General features: G+C 41.0%; 1 pseudogene; it reads left to right on the forward strand.

Annotated features, from left to right (window-relative positions):
* The first annotated feature begins 21,936 nt into the window (after positions 1 to 21,936).
* Positions 21,937 to 24,592, forward strand: LOC107153972 (annotated as a pseudogene).
* The last annotated feature ends 1,731 nt before the right edge of the window (positions 24,593 to 26,323 follow it).

Below are 26,323 nucleotides of genomic sequence, written 5' to 3' on the forward strand. Positions count from 1 at the left end.
AAAGGCCCCCTGTTTGTGTCGCCCATAGGAATACCTGGCAGACAGGAGCCAGGTTGTAGTTTCTGAAAGGTGCTTGGTTTGTCCTGCAGTGGAAACTGTGGGCCTGGCATCCGCGCACCACGGCTCTGCCCTTTCTCCTCCAGGCTCCCCAGCCCAGGAGGCGCTCACCTGTTCTGCTCCACTCCCACAGCGCAGCCACCAGTCCCCGGGAGGCAGGGACACTCTGCTCACCCGGAGGACACCTGCAGGATTTCGGTGGGTTGGAGCTACAGTTGCTAACCACAGGGCCACTATGGCTCAATGAAAATGAAGGGAAAAGTTAATTGGAACAACAGATAACACCTCTGCAGCCTCTGGACACCGAGAAAATCGCTCAGATGGCAGAGTGCGCAAACCCCAGCAACTGCTAAAATCAGGGCAATATGTAAAGGAGCGACCTCATTTTCTAGGTCAACATCACCATCTTCCTAGGAATTTAACACAGGTGTGAATTGACAGACTTGGGAACTATCTTCTTGATTTTGAATGATGCAGAGTAGACAAGCATATGTAGGTTGATGTGAGACCCCCAGCGTCCTAAGGAACAATCAGAGATGGTTGTGCATGATCCAAGCACACAGCAGCCTGTTCCAGAGAGGACAGCTAGCCAGAAGGGTTGGAGAACAGCTGCTGTAAAGTGCATTTGCACTGAGAAAGTGAGTTTACATCTCCGTCCTTTGAGTACTCAGTGGAACTCCCCAGATGAGGCAACCAATGTGGTACGAATGCCACCCTGTGGAATCAGCTCTCTGGGGAGCAGGGTGCTCATTTCCTCCACATACCCCTTTACTCAGGCCAGGGTGCATACTGTGATCTGGTGACTTCCTTGTGGATGGGCACCCATGCGAATGCACTACTGCAAAATTAAGAAAGTCCAAGAAACTGTCAGATTTGTTTTCTCAGCTTCCCCTATGTGCTGTACAGATGCAAAGATCAGGCTGATTCCATAGCAAGGAACACTCCTCAGAGAATGGAAGAAGAAATTTCATAATGGAATGGAAGAAGAAAATTCATAATGTATAGATCTGGCATGGGGTTGATATCCAGCATATATAAGATACTCCAAAAGTTCATTAGCAAAAAACTAAGTAAACAGATCATAAATGTGCAGTAGAACTAAATAGACCTTTCTCAAAAAAAAAAAAATGCTCAGAAGAAGTTTGGGAGAACTTCATCCTAACTATATTAGTCTGCCAATCCTGAACAAGGAATGTCTGCATTCATTTATATTAAATTTGTTTTCTTTCAATTGTGTTCAAGGTTTTTGGAAAGTACGTTTGTATTTTAAGATTTTAATTAAGGACTTTAATTTTGGGGGGTGCTATTGAAAATGGCAATGCCTTATTTGGGCACAGTGGCACATGCCTATAATCCCAGCAGCTTGAGAGGCTGAGATGGGAGAATTGTGAGTTCAAAGCCAGACTCAGCAACAGCGAGGCACCAAGCAACTCAGTGAGCCCTGTCTCTAAATAAAATACAAAATAGGGCTGGCAATGTGGCTCAGTGGTAGAGTGCCTCTGAGTTCAATCCATGGTACCCACTCTCCCCAATTTTTTTTTTCTTATTTTAGTTTTCAAACTTCAAAAACTACTACACATTATTTATAATATATAGGAAATCAAAGGACTTTTTTCCAGTGGCTATTTACTTTGCTTTTTGTTATTTCCACCCAGTTAGATCAAGACGTGGGATGGTATACTCTATTTCTGTTTGATGTCCTGGAGTAATTAGAACAAATTCAGAGTTTCACCAGTGTTGCCATGAGGGGGCGCTTAGCCATGGTTAAAGAAGGAGCGCCCCAGGGTCCTATGCTGTCCACATCGACCAGCAGGGGGCGCACAGAGTCACTCTCTCCCATTCCTGTGAGGATCCCACCTTCAGGGAGTGGGTGTCCTGTGTTTACAGCGAGCTTCCTTCTCCCTGGGACCCACCTGGGAAGACCCCACAGTTGGGGAAGCCTGTGGATGATTGTGGGGGGAGTGTTTCTTCTCCTCTGGACCCACCCTGGGAGATGCTGCTGCTGGGGACACTGAGAGGTTGTGTCTACAGTGAGAACCAGAGATTCCTAACCCTCAGGATCCACCTGAAGAGATGCACCTGCTGGGGACACTTGGGGGCCATGGTTACAATGAGAATCAGAGCTTCCTTATCCTAGTGACTCACCTGGGATAGGCCATGGCCTGGGGACACCTGAAAAGCATGAGGATCCAGAGGGCCATAGCTTCCTTCTCCTGATGACCCTCCTAGGAAGACACCGTGGCCTGGGATGCCCGGTGGCAGTGTCCATGGTGAGGACCAGAGCTTCCTTCGCTGCTGCCCAGTGTGCTGAGGAAGCAGCCCTGTTACATTCTTTACTTTCCCTGGTAACATTTTAGTAGGACTTATGTTTACAAAAGTATTCTTTATTGAGGCTTTGGCCACTTGCCATCATTGCATGTCAAAATGTTTCGCTGGGATTGGGGGTATTTTGGGGGAGAAATCCTAGGACAGAAAGGGGAAATACAAATACAACCTCAGGATGGTGCAAGGAGGGCAAGGAGGGCCCAGCATCTGAAGCCACACTAGGGCCTGAGGGAAGAGCTAATGCATGCCTCATTTCTTGCTTTTATTCATGTTATAATGGCTCATTTTTTTTTTTCTTTTGGTACCAGGGATTGAACTCAGGGGCACTCAACCACTGAGCCACATCTCCAACCCTGTTTTGTATTTTATTCAGAGACAGGGTCTCACTGAGTTGCTTAGCACCTCACTTTTGCTGAGGCTGGCTTTGAACTTGAGATCCTCTTGTCTCAGCCTCCTGAGCCTCTGTGATTACAGGCATGCACCACTGTGCCTGGTTATGGCTCACTTTTTTTTTTTTTTTAATTTTAATATTTATTTATTCTTTTTTAGTTTTCGGCAGACACAACATCTTTGTTTGTATGTGGTGCTGAGGACCGAACCCGGGCCTCATGCATGCCAGGCGAGCACGCTACCGCTTGAGCCACATCCCCAGCCCTATGGCTCACTTTTGTTATAGTGTTAAAGTACTTGAAAAATACTGATTGAAAAGAGGATGCATTAAAACTCAAAATTACTTTAAGTGTACATATTGTATTTGTGTCTGTTAAAAGAATAATCTAGTGGATGGAGTTCTAGCTCAGTGGGGGAGGGGTGATTGAAAAATGGGCCAAACAACAGAGTACATTGTATATAATTCTCGGTGCCTGCAGCTCCCAGAGGCCTCTGTGATGAAGACTGCAAGATCAGGGCTNAAAAAAAAAAAAAAAAGACTGCAAGATCAGAAAGCCAGACTACATTGCCCAGAATTCCTGGGCATGCCCTTGTGAATGCATAGCTGGCAGCTCCCATGGCCCTACATAGTCATGACTGTGTGGGAAGAACACTGGGCTATACTATCCAGAATCCCTGAGGATTCCTGGATGAATGGGCAACCTGTAATTCTGAGAGCTTTCTCTGTTGAGGGCTGCATTGCTAGAGCATTGGATGACACTACCTAGAATCCTCAGATTACTGGAACAAGCATGTGGCCTGCAGCTTTCATGTCCTGTTGGTAGGGGTGTGCAGGAAAAACACTGCACTACATTACCCAGAATCCTCAGGTGTGGCAGCTCCCAGGATCCTCTGTGGTGTACAGGCAAAACACTGGACTACATTTCCCATAATTTTTAGGGAGCTGTAGAGGAGAGAAATGAATTCCACTACCTAGAATCCCCTGGGGCAGGGGAGTGTCAAGGAGAATGTGCAGCCTACAACTCCCTGAGATGTCCACTGTGAGAACTGTGCAGGCCGAAGGCCAGACTACAGTACTGCTCAGAATCCCCAGGTGAACATGCAGCTGCAGTTCCCAGAGGCCTGCATGGTGAGGGCTGCACTGGAGGAGCACCAGATTATACTAGCTAGAATCCTCAGAGTACCAGGGCAAGCTTGTGGCTTGCAGTTTCTATAGTCCTCCTGGCAGGGATGTATCAGCAGCCCCTGGGAATTGTACACTCAATTCTCAGGGGCTGCAACTCCCAGGACCTGCCCTGATGAGAACTGGAGAGAGCTGAACTGTACTACAGAATCTTTGGTGGGAGACACCCAGGCCAGTGTGCAGTCTGCAACTCCCAGAGGCCTCCATGGCATGGGCTATGAACGCAGGTCAGACTACACTACCCAGAATTCCTGGGGGAATGGAAGCTCCCAGACATCTTCCTGTGAGGGCTGTATGGGCAGAGCTTTGGGTTGTGCTACCCAGAGTCCTCAGGAGTACCTGGTCAGGAATGTGGCAGGCAGATATCAAGAGCCTTGATGAAGAGGTCCACTTAGGTAGGGTAGATTGCTGCACTACCTAGAACACCAAGTGGCCCACAGCTCCCAGAGGCCTCTGAAGTCAGGGCTGAAGAACTGACTACAGTGTCCAGAATTCTTGGGGGCGCACAGCCCACAGGAGCCACCTTGGTGAGGCTATACCAACATAGTACCAGACTATACTTTCCATGATCTTTGGGGGATCTGCAGCCTCCAGAGCAAGGGCTGCATTGTAGAATAATGGATCACACTATCCTGGGGCTGCCAGGCAAACACTTGGCTTGCAGCTTCCAGAGTGAGTGCTGCACCTGCAGAACACCAGACTGCACTGCCCAGAAAACTTGGGGGCCTGTGTCTTCCAAAGCCTTCACATTGAGGGCTGGGTGGCAGAGTGCCAAAATACACTTCTGGTCCATATCTCCTAGAGGCCTCTTGGGGGAGGGCTGCATGTCAGAGCACGACTACTCTGCCCAGGTCCTCTATGGCAGAGTAGTCTTGGCACTCAGCTCCCATGGTCCTCTATGGCAAGGCTTGTGTGGACAGGACACCTGATATGCTGACCCAAATCCCCAGGAATGCTGAGTGAATTTGCAGCCCATTGCTTCCAGGGGACTCTATGGTGAGAGATGGTTAGGTAGGACAGACTGAATTATCTAGATTGCCCTGAGTCAAGGGTGTGCAATGTGGCTGGCAGCTCCCAGATGCCTCTGCTACTAGAGGAGGATTGGTAAGATGGAGTGAACTGTCTAGAACCGCCCTGGGGTTCTGGGAGTTTGTTTCTGAGCTCAGGTTCTCCTCGTCTTGACAGTGGCCATCCTGGGCTGGGACTTAACAGATTTTCTTAAAACCCCTGATTCTAAAATGGGACAGTCCCTGGCTAAGTCACTCTGTCTGGAAGACTACACATCCCAGAAGCCTCTGTGGTGGTCTGTTTCTGGCCTCTGCCCTTGGGCGCCTGAGTGAGGGTCTAGACTCCCTGTGGAAGCCTCCCTCTGTGCCTCTGCCCGCCTGGCTCAGGCTGCTGCAGCACTTGGCCTGGTGGAGTGCAGGGAGGGGGTGCAGGGAGGGGGTCTCCTGGACTCCATTTCTCCTCTCCTGAGATTCCACTCCTCATGGCGCCACAGCTAGACCTAGTTACAGCAGTGGGAACAGATTTTATTCAGTAACTGCTGAGGTGGGAGAAGGCGCTGACATTCACCAGGGAGCCAGGACAGGCCCCGCCTCTGAGCTGTGAGCAGCTCCTGCGCTGGGCGTGGCCAGAGGGGTGTGGTCAACAAGGGGAGGGGCCTCACCACATCTTTAATGCTGCCTCTTTGAGAGTGAGGAGCTGGCTTCCCCCTCAGGACCAATCCCGGAGAGCCCCAGCTCACGGGAGTGTTGGGTCACTCCACAGAGAGGGGCAGAGCTCCCTTCTCAGAGCAGATTGAGAGAGACAGCCAGGTTGGGGACCCTCGTGGGTCATGCCTCCAGGGACTCCCGGAGCTCCCTTCTCCTCAGAGCAGCCTCAGTGAACTTTTGGCTTAGAGACTTTGTGAGTCATGGCTCTAGAAACACCTGGGGTTCCTTTCTCCTCAGAGCAGCCTGAGGGGGATGCCTGTCTTGGGGACCCTCTGGTGTCACATTTCTAGGGACACCCAGAGCTTCCTTCTCCTCAGAAAAGCCTGAGGGGGATGCATGGCTTGGGGACCCTCAAAGGTCTTGTCTCTAGGGGCGCCAGAACTCCCTTTTCCTCAGAGCAGCCTGAGGGAGACACCAGGGTTGGGGACCCTTGTGAGTCATGTCTCTAGGGACACCAGGAACCCTCTTCTCCTTAGAGCAGCCTGAGAGGGATGCCTGACTTGGGGACCCTCGTGGGTCATGTTCCTAGGGACACCCAGAGCTTCCTTCTCCTCAAAGCAGCCTGAGGGGGATGTATGGTTTGGGGACTCTCCTGGGTCATGTCTCTAGGGACACCCAGAGTTTCCTTCTCATCAGGGCAGCCTGAGGGGGGATGTGTGGCTTGGGGACCCTCATGGTTCATGTCTCTAGGGATACCCAAGGTTTCATTCTCCTCAGAACAGCCTGAGGGGAACGTGTGGCTTGGGAATCCTCCTAGGTCATGTCTTTAGGGACACCCAGGGTTTTATTCTCCTCATAGCAGCCTGAAGGTGGCACCTGGCTTGGGGACCCCTGTGGGTCACATCTCTTGGGATGCCAGGAACCCTTCTCCTCAGTGCAGCCTGAGGGAGACATCTGGCTTGGGGACCCTCTTGGGTCATGTCTCTAGGGATGCCAGGAGCTCCCTTCTCCTCAGAGCAGCCTGAGGGGGATGCATGGCTTGGGGACCTCCCAGGTCATGTCTCTATGGACACCCAGGGTTTCATTCTCCTCAGAGCAGTCTAAGGGAGATGCCTGGTTTGGGGATCCTCATGGGTCACATCTCTAGGGATCCCTCCTCCTCGGGGAGCTTCCTTCTCTTCAGACTAGCCTCAGGGAAACGTTCTGGAAGTTCCTGGATGAGCAGGTGGCAGGTGATTAAAAGGTGGGGAGAATGTGGAGAGAGCTCTGTATTGGGCTTGAAAGCTGAGGGCACCCCTGTGTGTGAATTCTGCTTTCTCCTTCACTATTTCATCCAGCTCACTTCACTGAAGGGCTCCTTCCCCCAACTGTGACCCTCATCATGTTAACACAGTGACCTAGGGTGGTTTCTCAGGATCCTGACAGGCAGGAAGGAAGAACAGTGAGGGAGGGTCCTGAGCTTGAGAAGAGGCTCCAGCATACCACATTACTTAAATCATTTCTTAATGTTTCAATAGTTCATTTTCTCTTGCAGTGTTAAAGTAGAAGAAAAAATGTTGAAAAATTTAAAAGTAAATATTTAAGCCCACAAAGTTATTTAAGTAGATGAATTATTTCTAACACAGTCAGAATTTATTAAAACTTATTTCAAGACTGTCATGGAATTAAATATCATATTTTCTTTGGTTGATAAAGTCAGTGTTTAATTGGCAGCACATGTAAAAATATTTTTATTAGAAGATTTTAGTTATACATAATAGTGGTGTTCATTTTGATGTATATATACATGCATGGAATATAATTTAGTCCATTTCATCCCCAGTACTTCTACTTTCTTTCTTTCTCCCTCTCCTTTCCCCCTCCTCTACTGGTCTTCATTCTATATATTTATTGTTTTATTAAATTGGTGCTTAATAGATACACATGAAGGTGGAATTCACTGTGGTCTCTTTATATATATATATATATATATATATATATATATATATATATATATATATATATACACATACCATCATTTGATCAGTTTTATTCCTCAGTTTCTCCCTTTCTTATCCCTCCTTCCTTCTCATTCTCCTCCTCCTCCATCCCCTTTATTCCACTGATGGAATAGGATCATACCCTTTTTATATTTCCTCATTTCCCTCTAGTTTCTACATATGAGATAAAATATTTGACCCTGAAGGAGATGTCTGGCTTGGGGACCCTCTTGGGTCATGTCTCTAGGGACACCAGGAGCTCTCATTTGACTTTCTGAGTCTGACTTAATTCATTTGGCATGGTGTTCTCCAGATCCATTCATTTATCATCAAATGCTGTAATTTCATTCTTTATGGCTAAGTAACTGTCATTGTGTATATACATCATATTTTCTTTATCCATTCCTGTGTTGATGAACACCTGGGTTGGTTCCATATTGTTCCTATTGTGAATTGTGCTGCTGTAAACAATGATGTGCCCATATCACCATAGTATCCTGATTTTAGTTCTTTTAGATAAATACTGAGGTGTGGGATAGTTGGGTCACATGGTGGTTTCATCCTAATGTTTTGAGGAATCTCCACCCTGCTTTCCAGAGTGATTGGACTAGTCTGCAGTCCCATCAACAACATGTGAATGTACTTTCCCTGTACATCCTCACCAATACTTGTTATTATTTGTATTCTTAATGTTTGCCATTCTAACTGGAATGAGATGAAATCTCAGTATAGTTTTGGTTTGCATTTCCCTGATCGCCAGGGATGTTTTTTCATATATTAATTGGCTATTTCTATTTCTTCTTTTGAGAAGTGTCTGTTTAGTTATTTTGCCCACTTATTGAGTTATTAATTTTTTGTTATCAAGTGTTTTGGCTACTTTTTCATCAGCAATATTTTAAAAAATATACTTTTAGCTTACTTTGTTTTTGATTGAGAGAATTGTCTGGTTTGAAATTTCTCATAATAATCATAAATGATTTTAATTAATTTCTACTTATTAAGATATCACTGGGGGCTGGATGTGCAGTTTGGTGGCAGAGCACTTGCCTAGCACGTAAGAGGCCCTGATTGGATCCCAACACCTACTCTCCCTTTCCCCTCACAAATAGAAGATGTCTTTGACAGGACCTAAGCATCAGAACTATCCAGAGGTATCATTTGAAAAGATTATGTATTTACACATATGCATATACATCACAATATATGTCTTCCAAATTTGGATAAAATAATTCTGAGCAAAATGTTCAAATCAATTTTGGAAGATATAAACAGAGTTGTGGTATTTTTAATGGCAACTATTGATATTGCATACTTAAAACCAGTATAGATGAAATTTCCTCAGGATTCAAATCATTATAGTATGTAAGAGGCAAGTCATAGCTGCATTTTGTAATTCAAGACATTTACTAAAAATAAACTTTTAACAGAAATTTTCTAATTTTTAAATTTAGGAAGTATATTCATGTGTCTTATTAAAGTTGTACATTCATCAGAGAGTTTATTTTATTACTTGCAAACAAGGGGAGTGGGCCTTCTGATGAGCATGATGCTTTATATATTGTCAGGAATTGTTGGAGAACTCTATTAAGTGTTTTGTCTTTGTTCAAAATATCATTTAAAAATGTACCAACGTATTTGATATCAGAAATTTAAATTTCTTCTTTTGAGATTATGTATTTATTAGCACTTGGGGTTATTTCATGTGGGAAGTGCCATGATTACATCTTATCCTAACATTGGTATTTCTATGTGTTTATAAGGTTGTTTCTAGAATAGAGTTGAGTATATCTTGTATTTGTTGGATTTATTAGAAAAGTATATATACTTTTTACCATATTTCAAAGGATTATCATATTTAAATTAGAAGAAGCAGAGATTAGACATATTAATATTGTGAGCTAACAAAGTACAGGTTTAGTCATCATCTTGGGGAGGTTGACATAATGGTTTCTGCCCTGTTCTACACCTGCCATGGTTGTCTATGATCGGATATCTGTCCTGGAGAATTTTAAAATTTTATTTTGGTCAGAGTCTTGCTAAATTGCCCAGTAGGGCCTCAAATTTGTGATCCTCCTGCCTTAGTGTCCCAAATACCTGGGTTTGCAGGTGTGTGTCAAAGTGACTGGCTTGTCCTAGAGGATTTTAATGTTAGTATCATAAGTTTCCAATGTATGAATAATTTCCTAAGCTAAATTATGGTCATTTTTCTTCTTCTCGATAATTGATAAAGTTTTTTGTTGTTTTGATGGTTTGCTTAATACAAACATACTTGACAATGTGACACTGCTGTTCATGATAGTTTAGCTGTGCAAGCTGTGCTGGTTCATGATAGCAAGAAGAGTATTTTGATTCTGGTAGTCTGAACTGTGTTTCAGGTCAACATGTTTCTTAGGAGTAGTGATTATTCATTTTCTATTTGATTACACAAATAAAGCAAAAATACTTTTTTTTTTTTGTGGTGGTGGGGGTTGGACCCAGGGTCTTCTGCATGCCGGGCAAGCACTTTTCATTTAGCATCATAGATCCTTTAATTATCATTAGCTTCATGACAATCTATAGTGATAATAAAATAACTTAGAAATTCAGCTAAATTTAGAATGATTCAACAGTTTGGGCATCCACTTTTTTGTGGTTTCTAGAAGGTATAGTGTTTTCCTACAACACAGCAGCATCTAAGGTCACTCCTGAACTGAGCTGCCACCCGTGCTCCTCTTTTTGGTGCACTACTTCCTGCAGAACATCATAGAAGAGATGGATGCCAGTGTCTTTTTAAATTCTTCTACTTGGGAGGTATTACTCATGGTGGTTGCAATTTCCACTTACCTTTTTCTTTTCTTTAACTCTTTGTTCCAGTAGCAAATATTTGATTCTATTTCTGCTAAAGGGTATCCATAGAAACAAAGTCAGGGATCTTTGGGAAGGGATTGAAAGTCACAATGAGCCAATTTATCATTGGAACTTTTTTTTTTAAACAAAGACACTCTTTTGAGAAAGTTTAGCCATATATCAAAATAATCACTGAAATGTTTTTTTTTTTTTTTTCTCTAAAGAGACTGGGTTTTTAGAAGGCACACCCAGGACCTAGTGACAGCATAAAAGTATAATAAGTTTACACATGTTATTACATCAACATAATGCATGTAAGTAAAAGGCAAATATCTTTTTTTAAACTTTTTTTTTAAAAGAGAGAGAGAGAGAGAGAGAGAGAGAGAGAGAGTTTTAATATTTATTTTTTAGTTTTTGGCGGACACAACATCTTTGTTTGTATGTGGTGCTGAGGATTGAACCCGGGTCGCATGCATGCCAGGCGAGCGCGCTACCGCTTGATTCACATCCCCAGCCCGAAAAGGCACATATCTTAAATTAAATATTTGAATTATTTATTTTTTTTTGTCATAAATGTTTATAAGAAATTATAGAACTGGCTGAGTGTCAGCTAACAGTAATTAACTATCACTAATTAAACAAGTAGATGTTTGAAAAATATAACCATGTCTTAAGGTTATATTTTATCTTTATGCAGAAATTGCAAAGAAAGTGCAGAGATTGCCGAGATAGCCTCAACCCAATTTTTCCCTTGTGATGTCTTACGTGCGCTATCTCAGATGTGTTAACATCTTAGACCATATGTATGAAGAACAAATACTGGTATGCTACTGATTACTGAAGTTGTATTTCCTTTGGATTCTCAGTTCTGCCTCTTCCTGTTCCAAGGCCCAATCCAGGACCCCATGTGACAACCAGTTATCATATCTCCATAGACTCCTCTGGAGGTAACAGTGTCTATGACCTTCCTTGTGCTGATGACCATGACAGTGTTAATAAGGACTTGTTAGGGCTGGGGATGTGGCTCAAGCAGTAGCGCACTCACCTGGCATGCGTGCGGCCTGGGTTGGATCCTCAGCACCACATAACAAAGATGTTGTGTCCGCCGAAAACTAAAAAATAAATATTAAAAAAAATCCTCTCTCTCTCTCTCTCTCTCTCTTAAGAAAAAAAGAAGGACTTGTTAGGTATTTTTTTTTAGATTGTTCTCCATTGGGTGTTTTAGTTTTTCTCATGTTAAGACTGGGGTTATAGGTCTGGAGAAAGCAGGTCACAGAGGTGGAGAGCTATTCTGTCATATCCTCAAGGTGAATGTCATGTTGGTACTTATCAGAGTCAATGGCCAGCATCTCACTGGGGGTTCTTCTTTCTGCCTAGGAGGGGGTAAACAACCCTAAAACTTAAAATCCCAAATAATTAGTGGATAAAAAAACACAAATACTCAGAAATATGTTTACAAAAGGTGAAGCCCCTTATAGCTCTAGTCCTTATGGATTCTGGAACTAGACAAAGAAAAAAATGGCTCTGGTGGTTTATTTAAGGAGGTACCTCAAAGGCAGGGATAAGGTTTCAAGCATGGAATCTTACTTCATGATGTCTTACAGTCAGCAGGTTGATTGACATCTTGGTAGGACACACCCATCTCAGGTGCTATGTGGGCCATGGCAGAATGGGATAGAGATTCACATTGTCCCTGGGCAATTGACCAGAGAAAATGTCCACTGGTCATTCTCAGACATCAGATGTCTCTACCCATGTGGCTTCTATGCAAGGTGACCCACATTGCAACCCTTGGGTATGTCTGCTTTGATTATCTGCAATTGTTCTACACAAGAGGTTTCTTGGCAACCCCATTTGTTTATATGTTCAGTCCAGTGTGGACATCTGGATAGGTACTTTAAGCTGTGTTATTTAATTCTCTAGTATTTTGTTGCCCAGTTCATTTCTGCTTTAGCCATTGGGAGTTCTTTCCAATGGGGGTTCTTTCTATTTTCTCCTATTGTCCTTTAGCATAATTTCTGGTTTTTTCCCCAAAGTTTTTTCTTTCTGATACTTGATGATTACCCTGACTCATGAATTTACTGTATCAGTCCTAGCATCCGCCACTTCTTCAAAGAACCCTGGCTCCTTTTATTAGAAAGTGATATTAAAAGCTTTCATTTGGCAGCTGAATGTGCTCATTGCATCCTCACAACTGACAGTGCAAAGAAGTGTATGTGCATTCTAATACACACCCTCCCATTATAATTATGTTTATGTGGAACCATCGGTGTTTGTACTAAGCTAAACATGAGTTTATATTGATCTGCAGTGAGTGGGTTCAGATCCATTATGATATAGATCACTCTGCCTTCACTCCTTACTTATCTGTAACTTCTCACCTCAGCAGTGAGAAACCTGGGTACTAGATTCTGTCATGTAATTAATTTATTGTTTGGTTATGAGCAATTAATTCATTATAGTTTTAGATTATAGGTTGTGATATAAGAAGCACACACTTGGTTTCAGTCCTCAGCTTCTGGTTCAAAGATCTTAAAACTCTCATATTCTCCAAGTAATAGGGTATTAGAATCATCTTTTGTCCTATTTGTTCTTTGACCTTGGTTCCTTAAACAGAGCTCCTAAATCCTCCAGAATCTCCTGGGTGAAAGGAAGATCTTTTGCTCTCATAAGATTATTGACAGGCTCTAGGGAAGCTTCAGGTTGTAGGATGGTCAGGAGAAAGACCAAGCAAAAGCTTGGAACTTTCAGTCCCCCACTCTATCCTCTGGAGGAAAAAAAGCTAGAGATTGAGTTAATAACCCATGATACTTACATGACTTTTTCCATTTCTTTACCAAAGTCTCTAAAAACAAAGGTGAATTAGGGAGTTTTTTGAGTTGCTGAATACCTCCATGCACAGAGAGGGTAGTGTGCCCCAACTCTAAGTGGACAAAGGCTGTTGCACTAGGGACCCTCCTGGGCTTCATCCTGTGCATCTCATCTGACTGCAATTTTGTCTTTTCTAAAATGTCATAAAAGATGGGCCATACAGTGTGTAGCCTCTTCAGTCTGGCTTATTTTACTTAGCAGCATATCAGGTAGGATTTTTTTATTAGTTGCTCAAGACAATACAATGATCTTGACATATCATACATTCGATTCAAATAGGATATGAATTCTCATTTTTCCATGTGTACAGATTGCAGGATCACATTGGTTATACCTCCATGTGTATACATACAGCAATCCTAGTGTCAGTTGTATTCTGCTGCCCTCCCTATCCCCCCTCCCCTCCCATCATCTCTCTCTACCCATTCTACTGTGACACTTCTCTCTCTCTCTCTTTTTTTCTTCCCTTCCCCCTTACACCATCATATATGTATTTTGTGAAACCATGAGGGTCTCCTTCCATCTTCTGTGCAATTCCCCTTCTCCCTTCCATTCCCTCCCACCTCTTTTCCTTGTTTTGTGGTAATCTTCTTCTCATGCTTTTCCTCCCTACTCTGTTTTGAGTCACCTTCCTTATATCAGAGAAGACATTTGGCATTTGTTTTTTAGGGATTGGCTAACTTTGCTTAGTCAGGTAGGATTCATCTGTGTCTCTGTATAGGTTGGTGGTTTATTCCTTTATGTTGTGTGCTGATTCAGCTATGGAAGGACATTGGACATTCTGATTTTTCATCTAACCAACATCAGCAGAACTGCTGCATGTAATTACATACTGGATTTTTTGATTATGATTTTTCAAAATATTTGTTAACTGCAGATAATTGATAGGCACACTGTTGGGTCATAGATTAGACTTCTTTTGTTTTGGAAAGAACTGGCACACTGTCCTCCAAAGTGGCCATGCCACATGTTTTCCTAGCAATGCGTGAGAGTGCTGATGTCCCACATCCTGCAGCTGTTGATGCACTGCTATTTCTTTGAGTGTAGCAGTTCTAATAGCTGTGCTGTGCTACCTCACTATTGTTTTAATTCATGATTCCCTAATAATATGTAATGCTGAGCATCATTTTGTATAACTATTTGCCATGTTTGTATTTTCTTTGGTTATGTGTCTGTTCAGATATTTACCAGTTTTATTTGGGTTTTTAGTTATTGGCTTTTGACAATCCTTTGTGTATTTTGAATGAATTTTTTTCAGGAATGTGTTTTGTAGATAATTTATCTGTCAGTGACTTGTCTTTTTGTTCTTTTTCTCATTGAGTATATAATTTAATTTTTTTTGTGTGGTGATTGAACCCAGGTCTTCCTGCTAGGCAAGTGTTCTACCACTGAACTACATTCTACCCCTTTTTAAATATCCCAGTCTGGCCTCCAATTTATAATCCTCCTGCCTCAGTCTTTTGAGCAATTGGGATTATAGGCATGCAACATTGGTAAAAATTTAATTTTGTAAAGTCCACATTATCAGTATTTTTCTTCTGTCCATTGACTTTTTTTTTTTAATATTTATTTTTTTAGTTTTCGGTGGACACAACATCTTTGTTTGTATGTGGTGCTGAGGATCGAACCTGGGCTGCACGCATGTCAGGCGAGCTCGCTACCGCTTGAGCCACATCCCCAGCCCTGTCCATTGACTTTTGTTATTGTAAGTTAAAATGCACCACTAAGCACTGGGGATATAGCTCAGTATTATAGAGCTTGTCTGGCATGTCTATGGGCCTGCATTTTATCCCCAGTACCAGAACACACACTTATACCCTCACCACTAAGTCTAAGATTACATAGATTTTCTTCTGTTTCCTTCTAGAAAATTTTTAGTTTTCTCAAAGTTTGCTTATGGACTATTATGAGTCAATTTTTATAGGAATTTCAGTTTGTGTGTACATTGATTTCATTCAATATAGTTTTCAAAAACTTGTTTAATCACAGCCATTTGAAAAATTGTGGAGAATGGGTTTCATTTCTGTTTGAGTTTCCAAAATCATGGCTTTGAATAAACTAAATACAGTGCTGAATATCATTCATTTCTTAGGAATTCCAGGAGGGTGTGTGTGTGTGTACTGCTGAACTGCAGTATCCTATGCTGAGCTTCAATGGCTACCAGAGGTTGCACAGCACCTTACCAGAACTGGCTGTATAATAATACAGAGATGGTGGTGAGATAATGCCAATGTGTCAATCATCCATATGTAGCCTCTAGTGCTAATACATTCTCTAGTGACCTTTGATGCTATTCCACATGTGGCCTCTGGTACAGTGTCCATAGTGACCTCAAACACTAATACAACAGCTGCCATATGATCTTTTTTTTTTTTTAATATTTATTTTTTTAGTTGTAGTTGGACAAAATACCTTTATTTTATTTATTTTTATGTGGTGCTGCGGATTGAACCCAGGACCTTGCATGTGCTAGGTGCACACTCTACACTTCAGACTCAGCCCCAGCCCTGCCATATGGTCTTTAATGTTAATATAATGACCACACTGTGGCCTCTAACATTAATGTAATATCCTAACACTATATTGTGTCCTCTAACACTAATATAATTTTCACACTGTGGTCTCTAATACTAACACAATAGCCATACTGAAGCTTCTAATACTTGTGGACTTTGATATTAATATAATGTCCACACTTTGGTCACTAATACTAACATAATAACCGCATGGTGGCCTCTAATACTTATATAATATCCATGCAGTGGCATCTAACACTAACATAATAGGTACTCTGTGACCTTTTCTATTAATATAGTGTCCACACTGTGAGTTCTAATAAGAAAATAGCTTCTCTGTGTCCTTTAAAGTTAATATGATATCCACTCTGTCTTATGAGAATATAATACATGCCATGTGTTCTTTAATGTTAATACAATGTCTACACTGTGGTTTGGAATACTGTAATATCTACACAGTGGCATCTAGTACTGATTTAATACCTGCCTTGTGGCATTTAATATTAATATATTATCCATACTGTCACTATTAATATTAATATAATATCCATATGGTTGCATCCAACACAAATATGAGCCACATCATGGTTTCTAAGGTTAATTGAATCCAACCTTTAGCCTTTAATCCTAGTATAATATCTGAATTTTGGAAGTTACTAATGTAATGTCCACACTGTGGCCTCTAATAATACTAAGATAATATTCACAGTATGTCATCTAACATTACACTCTTATCTGTAATAATAAAATAATATCAGTAATATGGACTCTAGTACTAACATTATAACAGCTTTGTGACTTTAAAGTAAATATAATAACCACATTGTGGCCTGTAAAACTAATACAATAGCTGTCCTGTGACATTTCATACTAATATGATATTCATACTCCAGCATCTAAAACTAATGGAAGAGCTGCCCTTTGGACTTTCATGTCCATATTGTATCCATGCTGTGGCATCTGAAAGTAATAAAATAGATGCCCTTAGGTTTTTTCATAGTAATATTATATCCATACCATAGCACCTAAAACTAATAAAATAGCTGCCCTGTGGCCTTTAATATTAACATATTATCCATACTCTAGTATCTAAAATCACAACACAATAGCTGCCCTTTGACCTTTTATATTAATGATATCCATATTATAGTATCTAAAACTAATACAAAAGTTGCCCTATTGTCTTTAATACTAAAGATGTCTATATTATACACTCTAAAACTAATAAAATAGGTGTCCTGGGACCTTTAGCACTAATATAGTATCCATACTGTGGTCTCTACATTAATATAATTACTGCCATGTGGCTTTTAATACTAATTTGATGTCTACACTGTTGACTCTAAATCTAATATAATAGCTTCCCTGTGGCTTTTTTTTTTTCTTACTGATATGATATCCATATTATAGCATAGAAAATTGATTTAACAGCTGCTGTGTGGATTTTAATATTAATATGATACTCATACTATAAAATATAAAAGTGATATAAATGCTACCCTGTGACCTTTAATATTAATATATCTACACTGTAGCATCTAAATTGATATAACAGATGTCCTGTTGCCTTTAATAGTAATATAATACCCATATTTTAGTATCCAAAGCTAATATTATGGCATCTCTGTGGCCTTTAAAATTAATGTAATATCAGTACTATTCTATGTTAAACTAATATAACAGCTGTCCTGTGGCCTTTAATACTGATGTAATATCCACACTATAGCATATTATACTAATATATTATCTGTCCCGCAGCCTTTCATACAGATATGATATCCATTATATGGCATCAACAACTAATATAATACCTGCTCTGTGGTCTTTCACACTAATATGCTATCCATATTACAGCATCTAATGTTAATATAATATTTGCCCAGTGGACATTAGTACTAATATATCCTCCATAGTAGAGCATCTAAACCTGATATAATAATTACTCTATGGCCTTTCATAGTAATATGAAATCTAAAATATACGATCTAAAACTAATGTAATAGCTGATCTTTGGTCTTTAATAATGATATGATATGCATACTGTAGCATCTTAAACTATCCTAACAACTGCTCTGTGACCTTTAATACTAATGTAATATCCATACTAAAGCATCTAAATTCAATATAATACCTCACTTTGGTCTTTAATGTTAATATAATATCCATTAGTGTAGCATCTGAAACTAATAAAATAGCTGCCATGTAGGCATATGATATACATTCCATAGCATCTAAAACTAGTATAATAGCTTCCTTGCTGTCTTTAACATTAACATAATATATATTTTAAAATATTTTTAGTTGTAGATGCACACAATACCTTTATTTTATATATTTCTATGTGGTGCTGAGGATAGAACCTAGTGCCTCACACGTGTCAGGCAAAGGCTCTCTAATGATCCCAGCCCCAGTCTACATTAACATAATATTAATATTATTATTAATATTATAAATATTAGAGGACAGTAAAATGTGTCCTCTAAAATGAATATAATAGCTTCCCTGTGGCCTTTTAATACTAATATTTTGTCCCTAATATAGCATCAAAAATGGATATTATAGCTGCCCTGTGGCCTTTCACACTAATACAATATGCATATTGTGACCTCTAAAACTAATATAATAGCATCCCTGTGACCTTCAATACTAATATGAGATGTACTATGATACCTAAAGTATTATAATAGATGCCCTGTAGTTTTTAATACTAATGATATCCATTCTGTAAAATCTAAAATTAACACAATAGAAGTTCTCTGGTTTCTAATACTAAAGATCTCCATCCTATGCCATCTAAAGTAATATAATAGTTGTATTATGGTTTTAAAAGCACTGTATTATAATACATATTTCATAGTATCTAAAATTAATATAATAGCTGCCTTGTGGCTTTTATATTAACAAAATATCCATACTATAGCATCCAATACTAATATATTAACTGCCTTGTGGTCTTTTATTGTACTATTATATACATAATATACCATTTCAATCTAACATGATAACTGCCCTGTGGACTTTAACATCAATATAATATACATACTGTCTCATCTAATCTAATCTAGTAGATGCCCTGTGTCCTTTATTATTAAAGTAAAATCCCATATATAGCATCTTAAACCAATATGTGTCCTTTGCCTCTAATACTAATATGATGTTCATACTGTAGCATCTAATGTGAATATAATAGCTATCCAGAGGCCTTTAATACTTACGAGGTATATAATGTAGCCTCTAAAACTAAACTTATGTAATAGCTAACCAGTGGCCTTTAATACTGATGTAATAGCCATACTACAGAATCTTATACTAATGTATTAGCTGCCTGTGATCTTTTATACTAATAGCATACCTATACTACAGTATCTCAAGCTAACATAATAGATGCCCTTTGTTTTTTAATATTAATGTAATATCCATATGATAGCATGTCTAATTAATATAATAGGTGCTCTGTGGCCTTAAATATTAATATATACCTATAATATAGTATCTTAAATTAATACTATATTTGTCCTATATCCTTAGTGCTAATATTATATCCATACTAGAGGATCTAAAACTAGTAAAACAGATGCCTTGTGGCCTTTAATATTAATATGCTGTCCCTCCTATAGCCTCTAAACATAAAGGAATAGCTGCCTATGGCCTTTAATATTGATATGATAAACATATTGTGTCCTTTAAAACTAAACAATACTTTTCCTGTGGCTTTGATATTAATGTAATATCCATAATACAGCATGTAAAATTAATATAATAGCTGCCCTGTAGTTGTTAATATAATCTCCATGCTATATAATCCAAAATAATAGAATAGTTGCCCTGTGCCCATTTAATATCTATATTACAGCATCTTAAACTAATACAATGTGTGTCCTCAGCCTCTAATATTAATGTAATATTCATACTATAACCTCTAACCCTAATACAAAATGTGACTTTTTGTTTTTATTTAATGTAATATTTTTACTAAAATATCTTATATGTAATATATGCCCTATGACATTTAATACTAATATGACATCCATATTATAGCATCCAATATTAATATAATAGCTGCCCTTTGGATTTTAATATTAAAATAACATGTATAAAAGTAGTGTAATAGCTGTCTTGTGGCCTTTATTATTAATGTAAATCCATACTAACTGATAAAATAGCTTCCCTGAGTCCTTGAGTACTATTATTCTATTCCTATGAACTATGAACAATTTATGAAACAGGTGCTTTGTGGCCTCTAATATGACATGGCATCCATAATAGAGCATGAAAAAGTGATAGAATAACTGCCATTGAGCCTTTGATAGTGAAAGTCATCCATAATATAACACAAGGACATGACAAAGTACTACTTTTGGCCTTCATTGGTGATAGGTAATCCTTAAGACAGAAAGAAAAACTGATCAATTGGCTACCTTCTAGTGTTCAATTCTGATCAGATATCCATATTATGGGTCACATCACTAATTGACATTACTTGCCTTGTGGCCTGGAAAACTGATATGATATCATACTATAGTATGAAAAACTGACAAAATAACTTGCATATCTCCCCTAACACTAAACAGACATACTCATTTTATCATGGAAAACATATGAGGGTGCAATGTGGCCTTTATATTTATATGATCAGCACCTAAAATTGATTAATGGCTTCCTTATGGCCTTTATGTCTGATGGTATATCACTAAAATACCTTTTAAAAGTCACATAGTGGTTTCCTTGTGGTGTTCAACATTAATACAATATTCATATTATAGCATATTTCAAACTACAATAATTCTTGCACTTTGACCTTTCATACTCCATATCGGAGCATCTAAAATCCATATCGGAGCATCTAAAGTTATTATAAGAGATGAACTTGGCCCTTATGACTAAAAGGATATCTATATTCTAGCATTGAAAACTAACATAAGATTGGCACTGAATATCAATATCATGTTCATACTGTGGCCTCAGGATGCAATATTTCATCTCTCCTGTCACCTTAACATTAATAAAATACCCATATTATGGAATGTAAACTAAATGACAGCTGCCCTGTGGCCCTAATATTGATGTGATATCCATGCTACATGAGTTACATTAATATATAAATTTCCCTTGTTTTGATTCAACTGGATATCATATTAAAAAAATTGTAGTTGTAGATGGACAGTATGCCTTTATTTATTTGTTTATTTATTTATTTATTTATTTGGTGCTGGGGATTGAACCCCAGCATGTACCCCTTGTGCATGCAAGGCAAGTACTCTACCAACTGAGCTATATCCACAGCCCTCATTTTTTTTTTTTTTTTATGTTGTGCTAAGGATCAAACCTAGTGCTTCACACATGATAGGCAAGCACTCTGTCATTGAGCTACAGCCTCAGCCCTCAATTGGGTATCATATTGTAGCATGTAAAATTAATATCATAGCGTTGGTTAATGTAATATTCATGTTATATCATCCAAATCTATTATAAAGGCTGCCTCAAAGAATTTGTTCTAAAATGATAATCCATTTTACAGGTTTATTATTTATGTTATATCCATAGTACAGCATTCAAAACCAATGAAATAGCTGCATGAAAACCTGATAAATTGCTTCTTTTTGACATTAATACTAACATAATATCCATATTATAGCATCAAAACTTGATAAAATTTCTGACTTGTGAACTTTCATATTGAGATATTACCCATACTATGGAATGTAAAAATGATATAATAGCTGCCCTGTGGACTTCAATACTCATACAATATTCATGTTATAGCATTAAAAACTGATAAAATATCTGGCTTGTAGCCCTCAATATTGATACACTATCCATATTATAGCTTCAAAAACTGATAATGCACCTGCCTTGGGTTCTTTTATACTAAAAAGCAAGTCAATGTGACGTTCTCTGTGGTCTTTAGTTAGTAATGTCATATTTATTTGTATAGCATCACAAAAATCACATGATATATACAATGTGGTCTTTAATACTCATATGAAAAACCTCATAATAGCATTGATAATAATATAATCCTAATATAATCAGTCCCCAAGACCTTTAGTAAAAATATAATATCCACATAGAGCTTCAATTCTCATATAATAACTGCCCTGTGACATGAATGCTACTATGACATCTGCCCTTGAAAACTGAAATTGACACAGCCGCTGCCTGCTCGGCCGCCGCCGCAGAGCCTCCGCACCAGCCAGCCCCAGCTGTGGACCCTGCAGAGCGACAGCTTGCCCCAGCCAGCCCCGGCAACAGACCCCACAGACCGCCTGCAGAGCGACAGCTTGCCCCAAGATCTGTCCGAGGCCTTGAAGGATGCCACCAAGGAGGTGCACGCCCAGGCAGAGAATGCCGGAGTTCATGAGGAACTTCCAGAGGGGTCAGGTGACCCGAAGGGGCTTCAAGCTGGTGATGGGGTCTCTGTACCACGTCTACGTGGCCCTGGAGGAGGAGATGGATCACAACAAGGACAACCCCGTCTTCGTCCCGTCTGCTTCCCCGAGGAACTGCACCGCAGGGCCGCACTGGAGCAGGACATGGCCTTCTGGTACCAGTGAGCTGGCAGAAGCCGTCCCCTACACGCAGCCACACACCGCTGCGTGGATCCGCTCCAGCAGGAGGGGCGCAGGAAGTCTGAGCTGCTGGTGGCCCACACCTACACCCGCTACCTGGGCGACCTGTCCGGAGGCCAGGTCCTCAAGAAGATCACGCCCTGGACCTGCCCAGTTCCAGAGAGGGCCTGAGCCTACCCGTGCTGCATTTTACCTATTCACTGCAAGGGGAAGGCCCTGGTAACTTATGCCGCTTATCATTGTGGTTAACATAGTTATGAGTTTTGTCCACACTTCTCTGCTCATAGTCACATGAATCTGAAGGTTTCATGCCTGTCCTGGTACCCTGAGGATTCTGATCAGTTAGTGTTAGGGCTAGGATTAGTGCAAGGGCTAGGGTTTGGGTTAATATTTGCCCTTTATGACTTCTACATAGGATTCTGGCAGCCTCTGCCACTTCAGATTGTGGGTAATGTAGTCTGTGACGTGTCTGCTTATTGTGGGGATCCTTGGAGCATTGGGTGCTCCCTAGCATTGGGGTGCAAGGAGAGTGAAGGCTGAAGAGGGACTGAGGGAAGCTGGGGGCAGGTGCTTGTGTGCTGCTAGGAAAGAATCTGAGTGTGACATTGAGGTACAAGGAGAGTGAAGCACTGATAATCAGGGTCAGGATGGACCCCAGGAAATGTTTCTTTGAAGCAAGTTCATTTCTAGTGGCCAAGAGAGGACAGAGGAGCTAAGCCAGTGTGACAGAAAGGAGGTCACTCACCTGAGGAGAAGCAGATCCTGGAGGCTCTTACCACGTAGTGAATGAGAGGCGATGGTGCCAGCTGCACCTCAGCCAATCTCTTCACAGGGAACAACTGACCAAGTACCCTCTTTCCCACTGGAGGATATTTGGGTAAATGAGATAAAGCCTCATTTCTGCAGGATTAGAACAAGACAAGAATGTCTGCTGTTGCCCTCAGGTTTGGTCATTGTCCCCAAACCCACCCATTGCTGAGCCATTAGAGCCAACAAAACCTGTCCCACTCAACCACAACCACTAATGCCAGATGACCCCAAATCATACTCTACACAGCCACAATCCCCAGGCCTATAGCATTTCCAACTCAGATATACAGAAAAAGACACAATTTCAAGGCTACTTGCTGCCAGGTGCTGTCATCCCCTCAGGCAGTGGGGCCATCTCTCCTGCTCAGTTCCCCTCCTTCCTTAGTTGGAGACCATGGTGTAGAGAGGGAGGCTGGGGCACAGCAGTGATGAACTTGGCTCAGGTGGCCTGGGCTGGCTGGGCTGGATGCTGTGTCTGCCTCCCTACTTGAGATTTGTGTTGCATGTGGGCTGTGCTCCTTCCTCCCTCCAGTGGGTTGTGAAATCTCTTTGCTTACAGAATTTACCCTTCCATGTAGCAGCCATCACCAGAATATTCCTGGAGAAGGGTCCAGGCCCAAGTGATGAGCTGGCAGAGGTGGGCACCTTCCTAATGACAGAGATCCCACCACAGTCTCCTGATTTATGGTCCCCAGAGGTAGGCCCTGAGAGACATAGGCCTAGATAAGCATTTCTGCAGGACATGAGGTTGGATACTGCCTGATTTATAGACTTGTCATCTCAGAATATACAGGTAAAGTCTTTCTTTAGGTATTTCTGAAAACTCTAATAGTTCCTGCCTACATCTTTCAAAAAAAAACAGTTTTGCCTTCAAATGAAAGAACACCCCCAAATATCAGAGCAGATGTGGGCATTCCATCTTTCCGATGGTGTGCAGGGCTTACTCCCTCCTGAGATCACCCTGGCCCCAGAAGCCTCTTCCTGGCATTTAATTTCTCAGATAGTCTGATGCATTTCTGAGCAGCATCAAGATGCTGACTTTATATTCTAAACTGTACATTTGAACAGGCTTGGGAAGGTCTTGAACAGCCTGGGTGAGAATCTGCTATTGATGACATCAAAGCTATTGGCCTATTGGAGATGGAGCAGAGATGACCAAGGTCTCTGGGGGACTGTAGAGATGGGGTAAACAGTGTGAAGGTGTCACCTGAGGTCCTCTTTGGAGAGATATACCAAGACTTTAAAGATGGGTGAACACCTAGAATGTGTGCTCACGCACACAAACAGTTAAGTTTTGCTGTGCTTAGCAAAACAAGGAGTTCTGTGAGAAAATATGAACTCTTTGAACTGTGTCCTTGTTGCTGTCTTAAGAAGATAAAAGAATGTTCTGCCAAGTGTAAAATTTATATATATATATATATATATATATATATATGTGTGTGTGTGTGTGTGTGTGTGTGTGTGTGTGTGTGTGTTTGGGAATAACTAACCACAAGTTAATTGATAAGAAATACGGAGCACTGTGACCATAAACAAAGTTTTCCTGAGAATGTTTATCCATGCTTGTAAGGATTAAGCTGCCAAAAGGATGTTTTTTCTTTTCCCTTGTTTTAATTAACAATGCTGTATAAAAGAAGGAGAGAAAAAGTAAAGATGGTGCTCATTTTTACTGGATGTGTGTGTGTGCGTGTCTTTCTTTAAGCATCTCTGCTGTACCAGGAATTACAGATTGTCAGCGGGTTCTGACACTAGAAGACCACAGAGACAGGGTGGACCCTGTGGTGAAGTGATCTGGGGTCCTCAGTGGAGAAATTATGACCAAGGCCTCCAGCCTGGGAAAACATGCTGTTAACTGCAGAGACAGGGCATGGGGTGAAGGAATGTGATGGGGTGATCTGGGGTTCTCTCATGGAGATGGGATCACCACACTTGTCCTATCGAAGCCAGAATCAGACAGGCAGTCAGTATAGGAGACCAATTTGAGTCTGGGAAGTTAGACTGTCCCCTGAGGGATTGAAGTGTTAATTCCTTCAGAGCCCTTCCTCCACCCTTATCAATAACTGCCCCTGCTCCAACCTGTTGCTAAGGTAACCAGTCCCAGGAACTGGGTTAATTAATGTGTCCTTGGTTACTCGTCATGCCCTTCCTCCTTCAGTCCACTTGGCTCCCACCTTTGGGCAATCCCACCAAACATTCCTGGGCCTAGTCATGTACACAGGAAGGAGAAAGATAAGGAGGAAAAGGCAGGAGAATAAAGGAAGCCTAGGACATATAAAAAGGGCAGAACACCTCGCCTCTTGGGATACCAGGATACCAGGTATGGCCCCCTTCTCCCTTCCCAGGGGAAGTCTATGCTACCCCTTTTTAAATAAACCATGCTTCATATGCTTGCCTTGGCATGCTTCTCTAATGTTCAAACTTCAACATGTGGAGAAGCAGGACTCATCACCAATAACCAGCAGTATCACTATCTCCTTTAGGAGCCACCAGGACTAGATCCCTGGGATAGAGGGGTCTCCCTAATCCTAGAGCTGAAGATCTGGGAACACAAGGCAGGTGCTCAGTGAGGGCAGAATCAGGGAACAGGTGAGGAAGGGGCAGCAGCCCCATATCATGTGCTCTGCTTGCTAAAACAGTCCAATTATTAGAACACAGATGAACTCACTATTGCCAGGGTAGGACAGATGCCTCAAAGCCACCTGTGTCCCTGTGGATGGATGACAGTTGTTTACCTGTCCTTCTGTGGATAGCATTTGCATGTTAGGACATTACAAAGAAGGCTGCTTGTGGACATTCCTGTACATGTGGTCTTTGCAAACTCACCTTCACTTTCTCTGGTTTACATCAAGTATGCAATGGCTGGCAACATGGAGGCATGTGTTGGCATGTTTAGGAATCACTGACTGTTTTCCTGAGTGACTGTGTCTGCCCAGTCTCTTCTTTCCCTCCTCCTGCTCCCTAAATTGGTCCTAATGGCCTCTCATCTCCTTCATACCTCATTCTCATCCTTCACCATCTCCTCCTTCATATGTGCTCATTGAATCTATTTGCACCATCCCAAGGAAGCAAAATTGTGACGTGTACAGTCAAAGTTAGAAATAGAGAATGTCCACATGCTTCTTCCCCTTTCAATGCTTTATTC

The sequence above is a fragment of the Marmota marmota genome, unplaced genomic scaffold (genome assembly GCF_001458135.2).
Source record: "Marmota marmota marmota unplaced genomic scaffold, marMar, whole genome shotgun sequence".
NCBI lineage: Eukaryota > Metazoa > Chordata > Mammalia > Rodentia > Sciuridae > Marmota > Marmota marmota.